The sequence below is a fragment of the Enhydra lutris genome, unplaced genomic scaffold, assembly GCF_002288905.1.
Source record: "Enhydra lutris kenyoni isolate GAN:26980312 unplaced genomic scaffold, ASM228890v2 scaffoldscaffold58, whole genome shotgun sequence".
In the NCBI taxonomy this organism is placed as follows: Eukaryota; Metazoa; Chordata; class Mammalia; order Carnivora; family Mustelidae; genus Enhydra; species Enhydra lutris.
In genome coordinates this window covers 62,675-86,900 of record NW_019154142.1, presented here as the reverse complement: position 1 = coordinate 86,900, position 24,226 = coordinate 62,675, and the positions used below count along the sequence as shown (strand labels likewise).

At 44.8% G+C, this 24,226-nt stretch overlaps 1 pseudogene; it reads right to left on the bottom strand.

Moving 5' to 3' along the window:
* Positions 1-21,989: 21,989 nt before the first annotated feature.
* LOC111158229 lies at positions 21,990-23,884 on the bottom strand (annotated as a pseudogene).
* Between the last annotated feature and the right edge of the window lie 342 nt (positions 23,885-24,226).

Below are 24,226 nucleotides of genomic sequence, written 5' to 3'. Positions count from 1 at the left end.
CTTTCACCCATTGTCCTAACTTTTCCATCTTCATTTCCACCATCAGTACCTTCCCTTCTCGTGGCCAACAGGTATAAGCTTCCAGTTATGAATTTAAAAGTCATGTTGGGGGAGGGCGCCTGGGTGGCTCAGTGGGTTAAGCCTCTGCCTTTGGCTCAGGTCATGATCTCAGAGTCCTGAGGTCAGCAAGGAGCCTGCTTCCACCTCTCTCTCTACCTGCTGCTCTGCCTACTGGTGATCTCTCTCTCTCTCTCTCTGTCAAATAAATAAATAAAATCTTTATGAAGCACGTGGGTGGCTCAGTGAGTTAAAGCCTCTGCCTTCGGCTCATGTCATGGTCCCAGGGTCCTGGGATCCAGCCCCACATGAGGCTCTCTGCTCAGCAAGGAGCCTGCTTCCTCCTTTCTCTCTGCCTGTCTCTCTGCCTACTTGTGATCTCTGTCTGTCAAATAAATAAATAAAATCTTTAAATAAATAAATAAATAAAATCTTTTTTTAAAAAAGTCATGTGGATATAGTGTGCAGCATGTTCACTGTAGTTAATGATACTGTGTTGTATATTTCAAAGTTATCGAGAGAGTGGATCTCAAAGCGAGACTTATTGTGCTGACCACGTCACAATATACACGAATATCCAACCATTACCTTGTACATCTTAACCTAATATAATGCTATGTATCGATTATATCTCAATAAAAAATAAATTGAAAAAGAAAAAATGATACAAAACGGGATTTTCTTCCCTTCCTGTTCTGAAGGCTGGAATATAGAGAGCAAGGCGTCCGCGTCATGTTCTGTCTCCCGGCTCCTGGGTGTTTCTTGCCATGCTTGACATTCTTGGGTTCTGGTCGGCTGCCCTCTGATGTCTGTCTCTGTTGTCACAGGGCTGGCTTCGCTCTCTGCCTCTGTGTATCCACCTGACTTCCCCCCTGTTTGTCTCTGGTCCCTTCTTACAGGGACAACAGTCCTACTCGATGGTGTTTCACCCTAATGACCTCATTTTCATGTGGATATAGCTGCAAAGACACTATTTCCAAATAAAATCACGTTCCCAAGACCAGGAGTTAGGACTTCAGCATAACTTTTGGGGGACCACAATTCAACCCATAACAAAAGGCATAGACTCTATCACCCCACCGCTATTCCACCAAAAAAGAATCATTCCTTCTTTTCATTTACCTTTAAAGTTTCTTATTGAGATATTACTGACATATAACATATTATTTTGAGGTGTACAAGAGTCAGTATTTGTATGTATATTATTAACTATTGTTATGCACCTTATTAAACATTACATCTCATGACTTGTTTATTTTATAACTGGAAGTTTATACTTTCTGACCACAAGAAGGGATGATTTGGAAAGTGGGAATGAAGACAGAAAAGAGAGGTTGGGAGGAGAATGGCGTGAAGAAGGAAAGAAGGGCGGGAGAGAAGACTGAAGTATTTCAGGAAATATGGTCTGGCAGGAGTAAGCGTGTGGTTTGATGCTGGCTGGGGTCCCAGAGTGGGTGTGGCAAGGTTTCTTCACAGCCTCCTCAAATTGCTGAGGAAATTGTCTACCACACTCCTGGGAGTGGTTAAGGAGAAATAGGAAGGGGGAGAGGGGATGGGGTTAAGACTGGGGCAAGAAACCATATGGGAGCAGTGAAAAAACTCTGTGTTGGCTACTGCCCTCTTATCAGTCAGTCTTCCCCAGGCTCACTTCTGCCTCAGGTGTTTTTTGTTTTGTTTTGTTTTGTTTTCAGTGACTTTGGGCTCTGGGGAAAAGGAAGATGGAAAAGATTTTTTCAATTTGAAAAAAATACTGCCAGGAGATGGGAGTCGGAGGGCAAGTGAGGGAGAGAGTGCCTGGTGGGAAGCAAGGCTTAAGACTTCTCCATGCTGGAGAGTTTTAGAAAAGTCGGTCTGACACCGCACAGATTATTTGCCAGGTCAGGAGGGTGGGGGGGAGGGCAGAGGGCAGGCACACCTGTGGCTGACATTACTCCCATTTGGGCGAGAACCGCACAGGCTCCCTCTGAGATGCCAACTGGAAGAGGAGTCCATCCAGGAACTAAGAGGAGAGGGTTCAAGGTTTAATCCCAGGGAAAGGAGCTGCACTCACAGCATACACAGCTTTCTTTCTGGATGACTTGGCCTCACCCCTGCAACACATTACCACCTAGCCAGCACTGCGACTGTCCACCAGTCTGCCAAACTAGCTGCTTCCGAAGGATGGGGAACATGGGAAGGCCAGTAAGTCCATGAGCAATGGGCCCACTGACACATTCCTTTTCTTGTGAAGCGAGTTCCTTGATCAGAGCAACAGGGTAGGGAAGACAGTGAGGGTGGGGTAAAGAATTATGTGGATCCACCAATGGTAGTTTTTGGCAAAATCATTGCAGGTAAAGAAGACAAACCAATATCTGCAGTAAGTGTCTATTTCAAAAAAAGAGGAATGCTGTGCATACTATGATGAAAGTGGTCCAGGGTCATGAACCTGCCAGCGAGCTGATCACCCTGGGGATCGGTGCCATATCAGGGCACAGCATTGGTCTCTGTGGCTGGCAGGCTGGGCACTCAGCAGTGGGGACGGCCTGTTGAGCCTCAGTAAACACAGGTCTGTGCTGCTAAGCCCGTGCCTGACATTAATTCCTGCCCCTTTATTCCTGAGCCTACTGGGCAATGAGGGCTGTCCCGGGGAAACAGGCTGACTGATAGCCCCAGAATGGTCATCCTAGTGACTTGATTCTTAAAATCGTCCTCTTCTGAGGTCACCCTTTGGGGAGCATTACCATGGGACACAATTATCCTTCCATTCTCAGAGAATTCTATCCATATACCTCTCCCCCAAATTTCTATGTCACCAAGTTTCCATTTGGCTTTTCCAAGTCCCTGGCCATCCAGCCAAACCATTGAAATGGGCATCGAATTGCATACGTGTGCATTTCTCCTTCCGCAGCAAAGTGTACCACCTGGGGTACTGCCCAGCGTTGCGCCCACTGAGAACATTTCCCTCACTCACTGTCCTTCGGGAACAGTCTGGAGAAGGGCTATAATGCGGAAGCTCTTCCCTTTCAGGCGGGACCTGTGGATCATACAGAAGTATCTGGAAACCAGGCCCCTGTCCTCTATTCCCTTGTCACTGATAGTTGGGAGCTTCCCATGAGGCCGTAGATATAGACTGAGAGAGAGGAAGCTGTGGGGTAAGAGTGGGGACCACGAGCATTCAGGCAACTTCTTCAGGGAACTTGCTTGTGCCCTGGGGCCTGATCAGGCCAGATCATGTACCTATGGCTTCCATTTGATGGAGGGCTGCGGTGCTTATCACTCTCAGGCTGATGGGCCAGAAAGCACCCAGCTCATGAGGGGCAGATCAGGTCACCTGGTGACTCGGTGGCCCAGGTCAGTGTTCAGTCCCCATGAAGGCCCCAGGCAGGCCAAGACTGGTTTTTCAACAAGAGAGTAGTTATATGTAGGTGATGGCAGGGACTTGCTCCCCATCCTAAGAAGCCTACACTGTGCCTTACCCCTAGAGGCTTGCCAAAGGCTCCAGTATCATCTTTACTTGGAATGAGGTGTGCATTGTATCCATGTCAATATCCTGGGTGTGATATTGCACTACAGTATTTGTAATTTGTTTCCCTTGGGAGAAATGAGAAAAAGAATACCTGGGACATCTCTATATTATTTGTAAGAGCTGTCTATGAATTCATTGTATAGTTATCTCAAACTAAAAATTTAACTGAAAAACTTTCAATCTAAATATAACCTATTCCAATGTGAAAAGTGAAAAAAAAAAATCTGTAGAAACCAATAGCATCCGGATCTACCATTGACACTTTAGGCACCATTAAATCTGCTGGAATGTATGCCGATGGCAGAGCGGCTCATACAACACCTTGGATCTGTCACGGAGCCGTCTCTGAGTCTGCACCTAAAATGCTCAGAATGCTACAAACTACCCTTTTTGTGCTTGGGGTGAGGAGAGAGAAAATATATGTTAGGAAATGCAGAAATGGATGGATGGGTGGATGGATGGATGGATGGATGATTGGATGAACAGATGGATGATTGGTGGGATGTCTTGTGGATTTTCTCTGTGCAGCATCTATGACTCCAGATATTTCCATCCTGTTCTCCTGACACCTCTTTTCACTAGAAGATCTTCTTCCACAATGACTCATGGTTCAGTCATCCTGATCTCATTCAAGATTTTTGACTCAGAGATGCCTGTAAGCTCTTTAGTTTGTCTTCATTCTTTCCCCAGAGATCACTTTGCCCGTTTTCCCACCTGGCTAAATTTTATATTCCCATTCCCATAATTTCCATAATTCCCATCAATTCCCAAGATTTATCTCCCATATAGTCTTCACTTTCCCCCTGGAGAGAATAAAGCATGGCTTCTTTTGTGTTATACTGATTTTGACCAGTGTGGTTTCACAATTGGTACTGTCTTCCTCAATAGAAATATTAGTTCATTTAGGTTTTGGAGAATCAAGTATATCCTATTAAAATAAAGTAAATGTATTTATTTTAGGTGTTTAGTTTTGTTTTGTTTTGGAGAAAAAAATATAAGGCCAAACACACTGATTGCCATGAGGAGAGGCTTGTGATATGGAATTGCACTGAGACTGTGAGTTGTTGCATTCTCTAACTCTGAAAATGGGGGAAGGTCTGAGGTGTGCAGAGACTGGGCAGACTAGCCCCAAGTGGAGTTTCCCTAGGTCCTTCAATAAATGCAGGTTTCTCTCCTGAAGACCCGAGGATCATGTGAAGACCAGAGAATTCAGCTCAGCTCAGTAATAATCAAAACAATAGTCAGACAGATACCTGGGTGGCTCAGTGGGTTAAGCATCTCCCTTTGGCTCAAGTCATGATCCAGGAGTCCCAGGATCGAGTCCTGCATCAGGCTACCTGCTTGGTAGGGAGTTTCCTTCTCCCTCTGCCCTTCACCCCACTTGTGCTCTCTCTTTCAAATTAATAAATAAAAGCTTAAAAACATGGACAGTCATTGTTTCATTTTTTTCTTCTCTCCTGGACAACAGGGAGCTGCCTCGTAGCTGGGACCCTGGGAATTGCCAGATCTTTTCTATTGAAGGCACACATGCTCTATTGATCCCCTATATTATCCTACTGGTTCAGGGTACATGGAAGAATTATTTCCTTATATTAACTCAATTATATTATTTTACATTTCTTTATATGTTTATATTTCCCCAAAAGTTAGTGGCTTAGAACAGCAATAACTATTTATTATCTCCCGTAGTTTCTGTGGGTCTAGAATTCAGGAGCAGGACCACAGGCAGGGTCTGGCTCAGAGTCCCCCATGCGGCTGCAGTCAAGTGGTAACTGAGGTCGCTCTCATCAGGGGGTTTGACTGGGGCTACAGGGGGGCTATAGGGCATACAGGTTGGGTGGTGCTTCTAACCTGGATCCCTTCTATGGCTGTTGGCAGGAGACCTCAGCTTCTCATGACAAGGAATTCTCTATAGGGCTACTTCAGGAAAATGAGAGCCAGGGGCCCCTGGGTGCCTCAGTCAGTTCAGCATCTGCCATAGGCTCAGGCCAGGTTCCCAAGAGCCCTGTGTTGTGCTCTCTGCTCAGCATGGAGTCTGCTTCTCCTTCTCCCTCTGCCCCTCCCCCTGCTGGTGCTCTTTCATTCTCTCTCTTGCTGTCTCTCTCAAATAAATAAAATCTTAAAACAAAACAAAACAAAACAAAAAGTCATGACAGTTGGCTTTCCCCAGAGTGAGAGAACCTAGAGAGAACTGTGGAAACCTCAATGTCTTTTGTGACTTGGCTTGAAAGTCATGTTTTAGTATTTGCATTCTATCCTGACAGCTGCATCCATCATCCCTGTTCAGTGTGGCTGGGGATTACACAGGGCATGAGTATCAGGAGGCCAGAATCACTGAGAGCCATTTTGTAGGTAGGCTGTCACCATTCCTTTACTTGGGTCATCCTTGTCTTCACAGGGCTGTTCCTGTGGACAGAGGAGGACAGTACACAACAGAAGTGTGAGTCAGAATCCAGAAGGAATGCCTCCAACAGGACTCATTTGGATGGCACTGGGATTGAGGAAAACACAAGGAAATATTTTTTCCATGTACCTGGAACCAGTAGGATAAGACAGGGAATAAAAGGAGAGTGCCTTCAATATTCACTGTATGTGCTGGCAATGGCCAGGGCTGTAGCTAAGAGACAGCTCCCTGTGGTCCAGCAGAGAAACAAAGTGAAAGAATGACTGCCCATTTTTTTAAGCTTTCATTTATTAATGTGAGAGAAAGAGCGCAAGTGGGAGGAAGGGCAGAGGGAGAAGCTGACTCCCTGTTGAGCAGAGAGCCTGATGCGGGGCTCAGTCTCTGGATCCAGGATCATAACCTGAGCCAAAGGTAGATGCTTAATCCACTGAGCCACCCAGGAACCCATCTGCTCATTGTTTTGATTATTACTGAGCCGAGCTGAGCTGAACTCTCTTGTCTTCACATGATCCTCAGGTCTTCAGGAGAGAAACCTGCACTTGTTGAAGGACCTAGGGAAACTCCACTTGGGGCTAGGCTCTCCCCAGTCTCTGCACACCTCAGACCTTCCCCCATTTTCAGAGTTAGAGAATGCTACTTTTCACAGTTTCAGTGCAATTCAATATCATAATTCACAGAGTTTTGTACTTGGAAGTGGAGCTAACTGTGCGGGTGGCTTTGCAAATGGAAAGTAGGTGGATGCTGGGAGCACATTAATATAAGAGTCAGGGAAAGCCTGAAGAGCTTTGAAGAAATTGTCACATCTGAGGAAGCTACCAGTAGGGACTCCAAGGAATAGTGAAATACCAGGGCTCTTCTCTCCCCTTCAGAGCCAAGGTTGTCCAAGACATGAAATTTCAGAGGAAAGAGTGGGAGCTCTTGTATACCTAGTTAGTTATAGATCAAGAGGAAACTCAGTGAGGAAGGGTGAGCGAGTGCTCAGGAGAACAGAGACATGCTTAGGGCCATGGATTGTAGGCTTGAGAGACATCCAATGAAGGCTTTTGTCAACTCCCTAACACCAAGGAGAGTCTATCGTTGGCACCTGCTATGTCCAAAGTAATTCAATACATCAATTCCTTAAACATTCACTGAACATCTAGAATGTTTAAGATCTTCTCCTAGAGAGTCAAGGCAACAAGAATTTTTCATTTTCTTTGAGGAAGAGAACTAAGAGAAATAGTGAACCCAGGGTGAGAGCCAGCTAGATGTCCATGCACTCAGAACACTGGTTGGTATTCTTACAGTAGTCAGAACTCTTAGAACATAGAAGAGAGGAAATTAATTCCATCAGAAATAGTTGGGAAAACGCAGGTGACACTATCTGAGCCCTACAGGAATTTTACCACTTGTTCAGACAGAAAAAATAATAAAATAATCTAGACAAAGAGATGAGTCAGAGTCAGTACAAAGATGAGCACGAGGGTGGAATCAACAAGTAGGCCACACTGGAAGGCCTGGGTATACAGGGCAAGTGTGTTCATGTGCTGTTCTCCCCTGGTTTACCCTTCCCCTTCTCTGTGGGGGCACTGATGTCTGGCCTTGCTCCACACAACTTCCCTCCCAAAGTTTCAGAAGCCAACAGGAGGGGATTACATCTACACAGAAACACTGTGAACATCAAATTAGAAGGATCCCAGTAAACTTGGAATGCAATAGATTAGCATTAACTAATGTTTTATTAGGATGAGTATGTCATAGTTCCTTGTTGATATTAATGATTTATGACAACCTGGTTATCGTAAGATTCACTAATCATTTTGGTCACATTCACAGGCAGACAAGAACTTTAGTTTTGGACATGCATGTTAAAGCACTTGGGACCAACTTTTTAATGTTTTCCATTTTGAGATGCATCAAAAATAGGATACTGTGAAGGAAGAAGGGAAGAATGACTGGGTGGATATTTTGTGATAAAGCATGTATAGTGCAATGTTAACTGTAGCATCTTAGGGGATCGGTATACTGGTGTTCCCTATAAAATTCTAGCAATTTCTCTGGATGTTTACAAATTATCTTATAAATGTTGGGGGGAAATATACTCCTAAAATTATTCTGGTACCAACACAATATAATTCCCTTAGAGCTCTGAAGGAACAAGGTAATTTCTGCTAAATAAAGCACAGACACCCATAACAAACAGGGTAACTTTTGGAAGGAAGGTATGCAGAAACTTATCATGGATGTTAGTAGGAAAGAGAACACGACTACATCTGTACATACCACTTGTGAAAGCAAAAGTGCACGAGACACCATTGAACAGACCAGGAAGACTTTATTGAAGGCTGCTGTAATAGGGGAGGGAGGCGTGTACTCAGCCTGAACCCCACTCCACTGAAACAAGGGGCAGAAGGTGTTTAAGAGGTGGGGAAGCTAGTGGAAAAGTCCTGGAGGTTGAGCAACAGGATGTGTTGAGCACATGGAGTTGTTTCTTGAGCTTTTAAATGTACTTCTCTGTAATTAGACCACTCTGTAATTAGTGGCTCCTGTCAAATTTAGTCGCTGTTATGGACTCCACTGTGTCCCCTGAAGAGTCATAGTTTGAAGTCCTAACCCCCAGGGTAACTGTATTTGGAGACAGGGTCTGTAAGGGGGTAAGTAAGGATGAATGAGGTCATATGGGTGGGGTCCTGATCCAGTTGGACTGGTGCCTTCTGAGAAGGGTAAGGGACAGCAGAAGTGGGTGCACACAGAGGAAAGGCCATGTGAGGACACAGCAGGAAGGACTCCATGTGGGAGCCCTGGAGAGACGTTTTAGGAGAACCAACCTGCCTGCATCTTGTTCATGGACGTCCATTCTCTAGAACAGGGAGAAAATGTTCGTTTTGGTCGTGACAGAGACTAGTGTTTCCCTCTTCCTTAAAATGGCTTTTGAGACAAACAATGGTATTCTAGACTGGTAGAGTCAGCTACGTCATATAGATTGACTCTATCTAGGAAGAGTTGCTTTGATCATGTGAAGAGCCTTCTCAGATGTACGTAATTTTTAGTTTCCATTAATGAGGGCTATATGTTTCTTGGAATTTCTATGCACAAACCAATGAAAATGCAGTTACAAACACGTACAGGTACACAGCCTCGGCATACAAGCGTAGACACATTGACATGACTGAAAAAAAGTTGATTTAAACATAATATTATTTCTTCTTAAGATTGAGGCTAAGAGAGAGAGGTAGTTTCAAAATTATCATCAGATAAAAATCTGCATTATCATTATTGAATTAACAACTGATTTTTTCTTTTAGCCCCTTTTTTGTTTTCAAGTAGTTGTGATATATTAGCTAATCCTACTAGACTTGGCCCCACACACTGGCAATGTAGCCCTCAAGTATTTGATGGTTTTAGTTAAAAAAGATGAAGGTGGCTTCTGGAGCGGCCCAAAACTTTGCTGCTTGTGTGCAAACATTAAGCGAAACCACCAGATTTATCAGTTCTGTCCAACTCTGCTGAATGGGGCTGGACTCATGTGCATCCAGACAGGAAAGGGAGCCACAGAAATACACATACACCACTGCTGCTCATCCTCCAATGGAAAGTGCATTAATCAACTTGCAGATACTCCTGCTAGAACTCACCTCTGGTTAGATGCCTACTAGTTTCAGGAGTCTGTCATTTGCAGTGCTCGTATTGGTTTAGAACAGAGAATTTTAAGATCATACAACCCTGTACTAAAACTTTTCAATAAAATCATGCTACTTCTTTCAGAAAAAAAAAAAGAGGAAGTAGAAAATGTTTCTGTTGCTTCAGCCTCCCAGTTGATGGTCTTCTTATCAAACAAAGGCTCCTTCCCTCCTACAGAGACTGGGAGGTGAGGATCCTATCTCCTTTGATGTTCACATTTGAAAAAGATGGCTCCCCAGGTCTTAAGAAAGATAGTCATACATTATAAAGCTGTTAAGAGGAAAAAGAATTTACAGTTACTAAGTTTTTTAGAAAAGCTTTCTAGGGGCTCCTGGGTGGTTCACTCTTGGTAAAGCTATGCATCTGACTCCTGATAGCAGCTCAGGACTTGATCTCAGGGTCATGAGTTTAAGCCCTGTGTTGGACTCCATGCTGGGCATGGGGCCTACTTAAAAGGTAAAAGAAAAAAAAAAAAACAAATAAAATATTCTAAGAAAAGGGAGATCAGGAGCCTGGAGCCAGGAAGGAGATTACTTTAAGTTTAGTCCAGCTGGAAACTAGAACATTAAGGCGGTCTTGGTCATGGCCACCATTGGACTGAGAGCTTAAAATACAGACTGAGGCAACCTCACAGCCTCATGCATAATGAGGTGGAGGTTTTGTTCAGCCCGGGTAAAAGAAAGCCAGGTGAGTTAGTCCCAAACCAGTCTCCAGAATTTCAACAGATACAAAGACTCACAAATATGATGATGAAGATGGTGACAAAAGCTGAGTTTAGTTGTGTGACATTTGCATGTTAAACATGTGGTTGGAGGGGCCTTGGGTAGCTCTGTCCATTAAGTGTCTGACTCGTGGTCTTGGCTCAGGTCCTGATCTCAGGTTTGTGGGATGGAGCCCCCTGAGTCAGGCTCTGTGCTCACTGGGGAGTCTGTTTCTCTCCCTCTCTCTCTGACCCTCCAGCTACTCACTCAGGTGAGCATGTGTGCTCTCTCTCTAAAATAAATGAATAAATTTTTTTTAAATGTGGGCCAAAATTTATTCTCTATGTGAATATCCTGTTCCCCAAAAACCATTCAGCCCATGATTTTAGCATTTATTGATGATGTTGGACAGATACCCTTTTCATTAAGAGCAGAAAAGGGACATTTACTGAATATACATTTGTTTAATAAGTGTCTACTAGGCAGTGTCGTAGGGCTGAGGACGGGGAGCTGGGGAGGCAGGGAAAACTGGCAGCCCTTACTGAACTAATGTCTTCATTCAATGTGGCCCCAGGCTCTGTGCCAAATACAGTTCCTCATATGAACCACAGGTCACAGGAACCGACCTCAGTGAGAATTTCATCCCTGCTGACAGAGGACACAGAGCAGGAACCTGATTAAACGCATAGGTGAGCATTATTCATGACACAGAATGGATTCATGACATAGGATAGATTCATTACATACCAGGGTTTTCTCAATGAATTAGACTGATGAAGTTAGGGGGAGGGAGAATCAGTCTCCTTGAGAAAGTATTTTCCAAGTGTTCAGTGCAGACCATATGACATTCTGTGCAACTGTTTAAAAAAAAAAAAAGGAGATGAGTGTGAGACAGGGAAGGAGATCCATGATTCACCGGTGAGTGAACCAAAGTACTGAAGAGCAGGATAGCCCTCTTTGCAATTACTAAAACGGAAAACCAAGTTGGGTCTGTTAAATGACAAATTGGGGAAAGAGTTTGTCCCTGGACAGTGAAAGTAAGAGAAAACAGTGGGTGAGCAAGGCTGAATGTTGTGTTCCTGCTCACTTTTCAATCTGCATTTGCCTCCTTGGCAGTTGAGAACCCTGCAGAGAAAGGCTGGGGCCCTTGGATCCTGTAGGCCAACAGACAACCCTGGAGTCCCAAACTGCCCAGAAACAGCTCAAGGGGCTGCATGTGACTGGCTGGGGGGAGGGCCTTTGTCATCCGGAACTGTTAAATTCCGGGTCCCTGGTGTTACCATGGAAGTCCACAGAAGCTGTGCTACACCAATACATGATGGAGGTGAGTCTGAGCCCAGAATCCCCTTTCCCTCCTGCTTCTGCTGCTGGGGGTCCCATCTCCTAATGAGGAGCAAGACCTCGAGGGTCAGGAGGAGGGAATGGCTTTAGGCCTGGCGTCACACAATGCCTGTCTCTGACCCCTAGATGATACACATTCTTCTTTTTAGATTCTTTTTTTTTTTTTTTTTTTTTTTTTTCAGTAGGCCTCTAACAAAGGGCTGGAACTCACAACTCTAAGATCCAGACCTGAGCTGACCCCAACAGTCAGCTTAACCCACTGAGCTTAACCCACTGAGCTTAACCCACTGCTTAACCCACTGAGCCACCTGGGCGTCCCAGGATGACATCCTTGCTATTGCTCTGGCTTGGAAACACGGCTATGGGATAGTTCTTGGAGTGCATAGTCTCTTCTCTCTCACTGAATTCATCATGGTCATGCTCTGCTATGTCCCGTTGGTCCTGCTGGGAACATTTCTGTCTTGGTGAAGGAAGACATGCAGGTACTTTCCATCCTTTTTTACATGTTGGGAACCGAATGCATAGGGCTTTGCCTCTTTCTCCATTCAGGTGTGTGTGTGTCTGTCTGTCTTCCACATGTGTTTTAGTGAGAATTATGGATTCCCAGGCCAGTGACCAGGGAATCCGTTCCTACTCAGGTCCTGGAGAGCCCAGCCTACTCTCTATTTTGGACTCTTGTCCCCCCAAAGTGGCAATCCTTCCTCACACTGCTCCCCTCACTCTCTGGACATTCTGGAAAACAGAGCCTTGAATTAGGACTCCTCCTTCAAATCCTCCCACTCTTCACCCCTCCGTTGCTAAGTCCTGACATCTTCACAGAAGGCCTCTGACCAGGACATGTTCCGTATTCATTGACCACACACCCCTGAATCATTGCCTGTTCGCTTTCTGCTAACCATCCTGTGGGTCCGGCTAGACTCTAAGGCCCTGGAGGGCAGAAAATGTCTTGTGCTCTTGCAGTTCACCCTCTACCCAGCCCCATGCTCTGCTTGTCACAATGAACAGAATGCTTATCAAATGAACACACCCAGCAGCAGTGGACATACTGCATGGTCTGGAGAATTTGCCATTGTCCCTAAACCTCAGACAGTTGGAGAGGGGATCGGGTTGAGGATCCGGAGCTGATGATGGAGGGATGGAGAAGGGACGCTCCTCCCTCTCGCAGCCCAGCCCTTCTCAGGGTTCCTTTTGGAGTCACAGAGTCTGGGGGACCTAAAAGGATCTTTTCTCCCCATCCAGCCCCCACCTGTTCCCCTCAGCGGTGCTCACTCTCTTTGCTCCATTCCATGCTCATGACTCAGTTCAGATCTGGACAGCTTGGTTTCATTTTTATGCTCCGCCTTCTTATTTTTCTCCTTGTACTTAATGTGTTGAAGAAACGAGATGGTCTTAGAGAATTTTCATATCTTGGACTTGGCTGGTTGAATCCCTGTACCTGTTTCTATTGTCCTGCTGACAATATTTTCTATAAACCAGCTGTTAGATATGGAGACTTGATTAGTTTTCAATTCGATTTTGGTTTTGCAAAGTTACTTCTTTTTGGTGTTGTAAATCCATATCCCATTATATTACATCAAAAGATCGGGCTGGACCTTCAGGTGGGTCCCTAGTACACATGAGAACTTGTGCACCTGTGGGCAAAGGACTGTGAGGAGCTATTCAGCTGCGATGATGCAAACGGTGTCCCCTTCCCGGACATTGTGGTGCTCTTGAGAAGCAGGAAGCTCAGGACCATCTTCCATGGGGACTGAGAAATTTACTCAAGGTCTACCAAAGAATCTTGAACTTTGTTTATTAATAGTTTTACCTCCCTACACCTTTCAAATAAGAGTCGGTGCTTTCTACCTTCTTATGGATTCCTGTGCCAACTGAAACAAAGCTTCAGAATTAGCCAGAAGATGTGAAACTTTTTTTCAAGGTTTGACAAAAGAATAACATTTTGATGCGATTTCTATTTTCCAGAGCTATGACTGAACAAATAATGTCATTTTATAGCATTGCCAAATTACACATAAAATGAAAACCAATTCAATAAGTTGAATTTACAGAAGAATTTAATAGCCCCAATGACTAAATAATGCAGCTTATCACTTTTGATGTTTAGAGGAAATGTGCAATGTTAGCGGTTATCAGAACTTGAAATATGATGACATAGAGTTTCAGGCAATAAATCCATCTGATGGTCAGTCTTAAGAAGCAGAAACCTTGATGGGATTAACATGCAGGGATGTCAATGGGTGAAGCCCCCATGAGAATAATGGTGGAAGTCTGGGGCATCTTCGAGACCATTCAGATCAAAGTGGTTCAGACTCCAAGTGCATGAGGAGCAGAGTTTGTGTGATGGCATTGTGTACTGCCATCTAGTCTAGGGAAAGTCCCTCAAGGTCTCAGGAGAGTCCCTAAGGAGAAGTGGGCCATCAGAGGAGTCCTGTGTCTCCCAGGAAGAGGTCCGCCTTAGCACCCTGTCAGGCTGGGAGCAGCCCTAGGGAGAGTGACCTTGGTGCATCCACAGCAATGAGCTTCAGAGTGTTGACCTGCTGTCTCCCACCAGGCCTGGCCATGCCCAGCTATCACCAAGCACTGTGCCCAGGCATAGACATACACACAACACATCCAGTCTCAGCCCTCAACTGCCCTGGCTCACAGTCCCCAGCTGCCGCTGTCCTCCAGGGGATCAGGCATAGGATGCATAGCCCAAAGCAAATTTTGCTAACACCGCCGCCCCACTCCCACGTTCCCTGGTGGATGTGCTCCAACAGAACTGGTGTGTCTGGGTTCCACTAACACCATGGAGAGCAAGCATAGGCCACAACAGGCAGAGAGTCTGTGCAGGTGGCCCCCAAACAATAGCAAGTCATAAGCAATACACATAGGATAATCTCCTAATGTGCTAGGTTCTGATGAACAGGGGATATTACTGTACTGTGGGGCTCTCCAGCAACTCTTTTCATAAAGTCACCACTTTCAAGAGCAGAAGACACAGCTGACTTTCTTGACACACAGAAACAAACACAGAGGGGCAGACAAAATGAGGGCACAAACTTATCCCAAATGAACGAGCAGAATGAGGACACAGCTAGAGATCCAAGTAAAACAGATACAAGTAACATGCCTGATAGAGAATTTAAAGCAATGATCATAAGGATACTGGACTTGAGAAGAGTGGAAGTTATGATCGAGACACTGAACAGAGAGATAAGGAATAACACGGCAGAGATAGAGGGCACAATAAAAGAAGTGAAAAACACTCCTGATGGAATAAACAGCAGGATGGAAGAGGAGAGGAATGAGTTAGTGACCAAGAAGAGAGAGTAATGGAAAGTAGCCAAATTGAACAAAAGAGAGAAAAAAACAATTATGCAAAATGAGAATAGACTTAGGAAACTAAGAGACTCCATCAAACATGATAGCATTCTTATTAGGATAGTCCTACAAGAAGAAAAGAAAAGGGGGCAGAAAGTTTCTTGGAAGAAATAATAGCTGAAAACTTCCCTAAAACCTGGGGATGGAAACAGATATCCAGGTCCAGGAGGAACAGGGAATCTCCCCTCCAAATTAACAAAAGCAATCAAAATTAACAAAATTAATCAAAATTAACCAAATATACTTTAATTATGAAGGCCTATCATAATTAAATTGGCAAAATATAGTGATAAAGAAAAAAAAATTAAAAGCAACAAGACAAAAGAAGACAAGAGAAAACCTATAAAGCTAGGAAAACATTTTTCAATGGAAACTTTATAGCCAGAAGGGAATGGCATGGTATATTCAAAGTGGGAAATGGGAAGAATCTGTAGTCAAGAATACTCTAACCAGCAAGGTTGTCATTCAGAACAGAAGGGGAGAGGAAGGGTTTCCCAGGTAAACAAAAGCTAAAGGAGATCATGACCACCAAACCAGACCTGCAAGAAATGATAAAGGGGACTCTTTGAGTGGAGAGGAGAGACCAAAAGTGACAGTTTAAAGGTAGGAAAATGTGAAGAGGAGAAGAGTAAATAATGGATTCATTAATTCATTTTTTATAATTTTTGAGAAAGATTTATTTATTTATTTCTAGAGAATGTGCACGAGCAGGAGGAGGGGCAGAAGGAGAGGGAGAGAGAATCTCAAGCAGACTCCTCGCTGAGAGTGGATCCCAATGCAGGGCTTGGTCTCACCACCCTAAGATCATAACCTGGCCAAAATCAAGAATTGGGTGCTCAACAGACTGAGCCATCCAGGTGTCACTAAATGACCTTCAACTTTATCTAGATTGCTCTATGCAGAAGAGGTCATATAGAATCCTAATAGTACTCATATATCAAAACCCACTAACAAATATGCAAAGAAAAAAGAAAAAGAGATCCAAATACATCACCAAAGAAAATCAGAAAAAGTGAAAGAGAAAGAATCAGAGAAAATCATCAGAAACAACAACAAACAAATAATAAAATGACATTAAATGCATATCTAACAATAATTACTCTGAATGTAAATGGACTAAACACATAATCAAAAGACATATGGTGATGGAATGGATAAAAAACAGCACCCATCTGTAGGATGTCTGCAGGAGACTCATTTTAGACCTAAAGACACCTTCAGATTAAAAACAAGGGAAAGAAAGACATCTATCATGCAATGCATTGTCAAAAGAAAACCAGAGTAGCAATAGTTACATTGGACAAAGTGGACTTCTATTTTATTTGTTTTTTATTTTTTAAAAGATTTTTCTTTTCAATAATCTCTACACCCAATATTGGGCTTGATCCTACAATCCTGAGATCAAGAGTCCCATGCCCTACAGACTGAGCCAGCCAGGCACCCCCAAAGCAGACTTTTAAAAATTTTATTTATTCATTCATTCATTCATTTAAGATTTTATTTATTTATTTGAGAGAGAGAGAAAAAGAGAGAGGGAGAGAGGCAGAAGGAGAGGCAAACTCCCCATTGAGCAGGGAGCCCAATATGGGGCTCAATCCCAGGATCCTGAGATCATGACCTGAGCTGAAGGCAGATGCTTAACTGACTGAGCAACCCAGGTGCACCACCAAAGTAGACTTTTAAAATAAAGACTGTAACAAGAGACAAAGAAGGATACTACATAAAAATAAAGGGGACAATCCAACAAGAAGATATAGCGATTATAGATATTTATGCACCCAACATGGGAGCACCCAAATACATCAAGCAGTTAATAACAAACATAAAGGAATACATAATGATACAATAATAGTAGGTGACCCTAATATCCTACTCACATCAATGGACAGATCATCTAAAGAGAAAACTGATCAAGAAAGAATGGCTTTGAATGACACATGGGAACAGATGGACTTAATAGATATATTTAGAACATTCCATCCTAAAACAGCAGAATACACATTCTTTTCAAGTACATGTAGAACATTCTCCAGAAAAGGTCACATATTAGCCCACTAAACCAGCCTCAACAAATTCAAGAAGATTGAAGTCATACCATGCATCTTTTCTGTCCACAATGCTATGAAATTAGAAGTCAACCACAAGAAAATAATATGGAAATAGCAGAAATACATGGAGGTTAAGTATTACACTATCATAGAATGAATGGGTCAACCACGAAATAAAAGAAGAAATAAAAATTACATGAAAATGAAAACCCTACGGTCCAAAACCTTTGGGATGCAGCAAAAGCAGTTCTAAGAGGGGGAGTTTATAGCACTACAGGCAGACCTCAAGAAGCAAGAAAAATCTTGGGGTGCGTGGGTGGCTCAGGTGATTAAGCATCTGACTCTTGATCTCAGCTCAGGTCTTCATTTTAGTGTTGTGAATTCAAGCCCCATGTTGGACTCCATGCTGGGTGTGGGGCCTACCTTAAAAAAAAAGAAGCAAGAAAAAATTATCAAAAAACAACCAAACTTACACCCAAGGAAGCTAGAAAAAGGAAAGCAAATAAAACCAAAAACCAGGAGAAGGAAGGAAATAATAAGTATTAGGAGTGGTACATGGTTGCAATGGGATATTATTCAGCCATAAAAAGAAAGAGTTATTAAAAAGAGTTATAAAGAGTTATTAAGAAGTTATTAAAAGTTATTAAGAAGTTATTAAAAGGAGTTATTATAAAAAGAAATGTTACTGTCATTTGCAATAATGTGGATGGACCTGGAGGTTACAGTGCTAAGCAAAATCAGTCAGAGAAAGACAAGTACCATATGAATTCACTCACATGTGAAATTTAAGAAACAAAACAAACTAGGGGCGCCTGGGTGGCTCAGTTAAGCTCTTGACTCTTGGTTTCAGCTCGGGTCATGATGTCAGGGTCCTGAGATGGAAGCCATGTTCAATGGGCATAGGGGCCCATGTTCAATGCAGAAACTGCTTGTCACCCCACTCTCTCTCTCTTTCTCTCATAAATAGATAAAATCTAGAAAGAAAGAAAGAAAGAAAGAAAGAGAGAAAGAAAGAGAGAAAGAAAGAAAGAAAAGAAAGAAAGAAAGAAGAAAGGAAGAAAGAAACAGGGGCTCCTGGGTGGCTCAGTCGACTAAGTGTCTGCCTTCACCTCAGGTCATGATCCTGTGGCCCTGGGATCAAGCCCCGCATCAGGCTCCCTGCTCAGTGGAGAATCTGCTTCTCCCTCTCTCTCTGCCCTTCCCCCATGCTCTCTCTTTCTCTCTCTGCTCTCTCTCTCTTTCAAATAGATAAAATCTTAAAACAAACCCCAAAGGAGCAAATGGGGGCAGGGAGGGAAAGAGAGCAAAACCTAGGAAGAAACTCTTAATTATAAAGAACAACTGATGGTTACCAGAGGGAAAGTGTTGGGGGTGGTGGGGGTAATAGGTCATGGGGATTAAGGAGCACACTTGTGATGAGCACTGGGTGATGTATGGAAATGTTGAATCACTATATTGTACACCTGAAACTAATATAACCTTGTATGTTAACTAACTGGAATTTAAATAAAAACCTAGGGGTTTGCCTGTGTGGCTCAGTCAGTTAAGCCACTGAATCTTGATTTCAGGTCAGGTCATAGTCTGAAGGTTGTGAGATCTAGTCCCACCTTGGGCTTTTCACTTGGCCATGAAACCTGCTTAAGATTCTCTCCTTCTACCTCTGCCCCCATCCCCCTCCTTGTGCCTGGTTCCTCTTATAAAAATAAAATAAAAACTTCAAAAAAAAAAAAAGTAAAGTCTGAAAGCCCTAGTGGAGATGAGGAGAGGTTGTGGGGCCAGGGGGTGGGATGGAGGAAGAGTGGAGAGGGGCAGGAGAAGGAGGCAGATGAAAATGTTTGAGGCCTGAGCTTTGACTTAGGAGGACCATGGGGAGGGGGGTCTCTTAGACATTCCCCTAAACAGAAAAGGCTCCACATCCTGTGGCATGGCTGTTGGAACCAAGTTCAGCCTCATCCTCCTTCTGTAGCCACACATCCTGCGCTGGGCAATGTCAGTCCGGGCATCCAGGGGTGCATCGCATTGGAGGTTCCCTGAAGGCGTCGGGCATTGGGGAATCTTCCAGCCAGAGGCATGGTAAGAGCTGTGCTGGCTCTTTTCTGGCTGGGCAGCGTGGGTGGGGCTGGTTTGGTCCCTGGGTGAGGAGCCAGGCAGGGACAGGTGGGATAGTTATTGTAGAGAATAAAATGGGTATAGAGGAAGGTAGGAGGCCAGCAGGAAATCCCCAAATGCTTCTGGCCCCTGTGTGCTCCTCAGGAAGAGGGAGCCCGAGGCCCTTGGACCCAGGGCATGGCGCAACAGAGGTCTATTTCACAGTGCTTGGACCCCAGACAACTGGCGCCTCTGCTCTGCTCACAGGGGTCTCCCCGACAAGCCAATGACCCGTCTGCTTTCCTCCTTGAACTTCCCAGCGCAGAAGATCACTGCACCTGCCACGCCACGTGCTCCCATCATCAGCCACATCCTAGCTGCCTCCCCTCGGGAGTCACTGCTCCTCAGCCCCACATCACAACCTCCCTCTGAATTTGGGACAACCAGCAGCAGATCCTTGTATATGGGAAGGTCCACTCACCCTAGAGGGTGGGATGATTTGTCAGCCCAAAGCTAGCGCACATAGTTGCAGTTCCTGGCAGTTCAACCTCAGGGGATGGCTATCCTTGCTCTTTGAAAAACAGAAAGTGAGATCCTACCGTGAAGCTGGTTTATACCCATGGGTTTTGTGACAGCTGCTCTGACAGGTCCTGGGGTTGGAAGTCCAGAGGAGCTGGGTCTTGCAGCCAAGGGGTCACAGAGCTGGTGGGGGAAGAAAGGGTAACAGTATGACCAGTCACTCCCACTGTGACGGAAGTGGAGGAGGGGACACATGGGGAGGCTGTACTGAGGCTGTACTCAGAATCTGGCAGTTGAGGTGGCACTGAAGGATTTCCAGCAAGACACCAGATGACATGAAAAAGAACAATGAATCTCAGAAAAAAATAACAGAAAGAAGATAATCTCTGGAAACAGATGCTGCCCTCAGGTTTGAAGCCAGCAAAAAACCAGGGTGAGAGGGACCAAAGGTACGTGCATTGAGGGAGAGATGCCAGGAGGCGACAAGGGAAAAGACGGATGTTAAAGATATCTGTGGCCATTACTCTCCCAAGAAGCTGTACTGGATCTATCACTTACATACAAACATCCCACACAACACACACATACACACACACACACACACTGTCAGGTAGGTCAACCTCATCTCACGAGTACCAGCACTCTATCCAGTCTTCTGAGTTAGCTGTGGTCTCCTGCATCTCAACCCAGTGCTCCCGCACGTGCTGGAAGCAGCTCTTACAGTCTCTGTTTGAGATCCATGAGGAACTCAGTCACTTCTCTATCATTTTCCATGTCTCTTAAGTCAGCCTCCAGGATGAATCACTGTCCTGTTTCTGTTCTCTGAGTCACAGAGACGAGATAGCTATTGAAGCCAAATAGCCAGGACCCACTGGTGCTTTCACTGGGTGGCTCAGTTGGTTAAGCTTCTATCTGCCTTCAGCTCAGGTCATGATCCCAGGGTTCTGGGATGGAGTCCCTCATTGCGCTCCTTGCTCAGCAGAGTGTCTGCTTCTCCCGCTGCCTGCAGCTTCCCCTGCTTGTGCTCTCTCTCTGACAAATAAATAAAATCTTTTAAATAAAAAGAACCCTGGCTTCAAAGGAATACATCGTCCTGTCCTGACCTGTGAGAGGGTCTGCCCCATCCCACTTTCCCTTCAGGAAAAAGGTCAGCCTCTGGTTTTGTCATAATTAGTCCCTCCCCCACCATCCATCCCACTCCTTCCTTTCCTATCTCCTAGTCCTGCTCTGTCTTCTATATCCTGCCCTGGCTTCTGGGCTCTTGGGTGGACCTGCTTCCAATTTTTACAAAAACCCAGTTGTTCCTTAAATCTTGAACACTAGATTCTTTTTATTAAAAGATTTTATTTGTTTATTTGATAGAGATCACAAGTAGGCAGAGAAGCAGGCAGAGAGAGAGATGGGGAAGCAGGCTCCCTACTGAGCAGAGAGCCCAATGCAGGGCTCGATCCCAGGACCCTGGGATCATGACCTGAGCTGACGGCAGAGGCTTTAACCCACTGAGACACCCAGGCAGCCTGAACACTAGCTTCTTTATGTGGTATAGCACAGTGATCAAAAATAGCTGGGCAGCCAATCCAGAGACTGCTAGATTTACACAATAAAAACCAAGACAAGACCCCAGGATAGATGAGGAGGTGGATGAGCGCAGCTACCCAATAGAAAATCTGAATCCTTTGCCTGGGTTCCAGACCTGAGACAATTCTCTGATCTGGGACCCAGATCTAGAAAGAGAGGCCAGGTTCCAGTGAGGAGGAAGCCTTCAAGTGGACAACAAATGCAATGATTCCTGCTGGCCTTTTCCAAGAGCTACATGGCCATTTACTAGGGCAAGTATTTGCAGAAAGCCAGAATCCACCCAGACATTCATGTGGTACAAGTAAGCGAGTGACATCATCCCTGGAGAACTGAAGGATCATCATGGCCCTTTTGTTGAAGGAGTGAATAGTGGGGGAGGTGAGAGCAGGGAGTAGGTAACAATGTCCAGGTCTCATTAATAGTGTTGTGTGGCTCAGGAAACTTTCACAGTGGCCACCTCACATTCCTGGGATTTGTAACAGGAATGACCAATCTTGGCAGTAGTGAACTTCTTGTGGGTTGGGGGCTGTATAATAGGGAAATTCGAGTATAATCTTACACTGCCTTCCTGACTTTACCGGGAGAGAGAGAGAGTTATATCTGAAGGCACTTTAATCAAGGTGCATGGCCAGCGCCAGAGTTTGTTTTCCCGCTGGTTACTCTGATAAATGTAGATGACATCCTGTCGGAGTTAGTAAGCCAGGGAGCAGGGTGTGAGTGCCTGTTCACCAATAAAACTTTTTATTAGGGCTGGTAGCATTTATTAGACCACTTAGCAGCTGGTTTGGGGTAAGCTGTTTTCTGTAGGCAGCCTTGTACTTCCTGAGCTGGTCCATGTTCTGAGCTCCCCACAGATGCACAGAGTGGAAGCAGGACCCTCCAAGGAGGGGCCTGGCGAGGGTATCTCCAGGACAAACGACTGTTCTCACATATCCCTCTGCTGGTGGCCAACATCTCTTCTGGCAGGCTTGATGGCCTCATTCGTGAGTCTGGTTACCAAGCAGTACCAGATGTCATCGTCAGAGGAACCGTCAGAGATAGGAGACAGATTAAGGCTTACCAAAATACTATCCATCTCAGAATTCAAACTGATTTTTCACACTTTCCTGGTAGATGTGAAAGCCCTTCCAGATGTATGACCTCAGAAGCCCTGGGATGCCATCTGCTTCAGAAGCTCTGGGCTTCTGCCTTCAACCCTCTCCTTAAAAGCTCTTCTATGAAGTTGGCTACATCCATGCCAACTTCATCCCACCACTGTGGCAGCTTCCATGGGAAAGCCAAAGCTCCCGGTAAGGGAATCCAACTTCTTAGGGTCATCTCCTTCATGGAGAATACTGATACTTCAGACATCATGGGTATGAGACACTTGTTGGTCCAGAAGCCAGGTCCATCCTTAATCACAATGGTGACCTTGCCCTGCTTGGAAGGAGTGCTACAGTAGAAGCATTGTGTCCTTAGATGTTTTTGGGGGGTTGTGATCATCTCCAGCAGCTGCATTTTGTCCACAGGAGAGAAGTAATGTCTGCCAATCACCTGCTCAGGTCTCTGTCTGACAGTGGCAACTTCACTGATTGGGAGAGATGATGTGTTACTGGCAAAACCACAGTGATCTGGAATCATCCCTTCTACTTCCTTTGGCATCTGTGCTTCAGACTAAGGTCCTCAAAACCGGCTTTGATCACCTTTGGCCTTCAACTGGCCTTTTCAAAGGTCTAGGAATTGAGCTGCCTGATCAGTTGCTGAATGGAGTCTCCTTGAGATGATGTTAGGGTTTTCTTCTTCACTTTATCCTTCAGTCCTGTGAACACTTGTTGCTGTCCTTAGCCCAGCCCACCTAGTGAAGCATCATTATATACAGTCTTTAGGCCCCAATCCTTGGGGATTTGGGCCATGCAGGCTCCTATCAGCCCTGCACCAAGAATGGCTTGATGCTTAACCTCCTTCTGTGGTGCTCCATGTTGATCTTCTTGCACAGGACCTGACTGTGGTAAAGTCCCATCAAGGCCTTTGATTCTTTGGTCTTTGCAAGCTCTTCAAATTTCTGAGATTCAGAGATAGTCGGTGTCCTTCCCTTGCTCGGTTCTAGTCTTTACCACACTGGTTATCTTTAGACATGCAGCATAAAGAACTTTGGTTTGCTTTCCTACCCTTTCATCCTTCTTTTGTAAATCTGTTGCCTGACAAATGGAATGCTCATGGCTTGTGATGGTACTTTTCGTACCAACCTCTTGTGTGTTTTTGGAGAGATTTTCTTATCAGCTAGTCATTTGGCAAAAGTAGTTGCAACTTCTTCTAGATATTCAACTGTCTGTTTATATTTATTTTAGAGAGAGAGAAGGCATGAGAGCATGCCTGAGTGGGGTGAGGGGCAGGTGGAGAGAATCTTCAAGCAGACTTCCCACTGATCGTGGAGGCCCACTTGGGACTTGATCTCACAACCTATGAGTTCATGACCTGAGCCAATACTAATTGTTGGATACTTAATAGACAGAGCCACTTCCTCTGGAGGTTTTAACCCTGCTCCCAGGGGTTCCACCAGTTAGTCAACCCCCCATTCTCCCAGTGGCACTGCCAGGCCCTTCCAGGTTCCCTCCTCCCAGAGACAGACCCGAGCTCCCATTTCCAGGTCTATGCCTGGGGCTTCCTTCTTAGACAGATCACCTGCACCTGCTAAGCTCTCATCTTACCCAGGGCCTGAGAACTCCCATCCCTTATGTTTTTTTTATCCTCTGAGTCTTCCCGAGTATGCACTTGCTGGAGAGAGACTATAGGGAATCAGGCCAGAACCCTTTAAATGTGTGAATAGATGCTAATTTGGAGTTTCCTGCTATCCTACTTCCATGTCCTCAAATAGAGATGGGCCCTGTGTCTGGCACAGGCCTCCTCCAGTTGTCCACAGCCTTTGGATAGTGAGGATTTCATGACAGCATGTGCTCTGTGAATGTGTGGAGTGGCTCTTTGT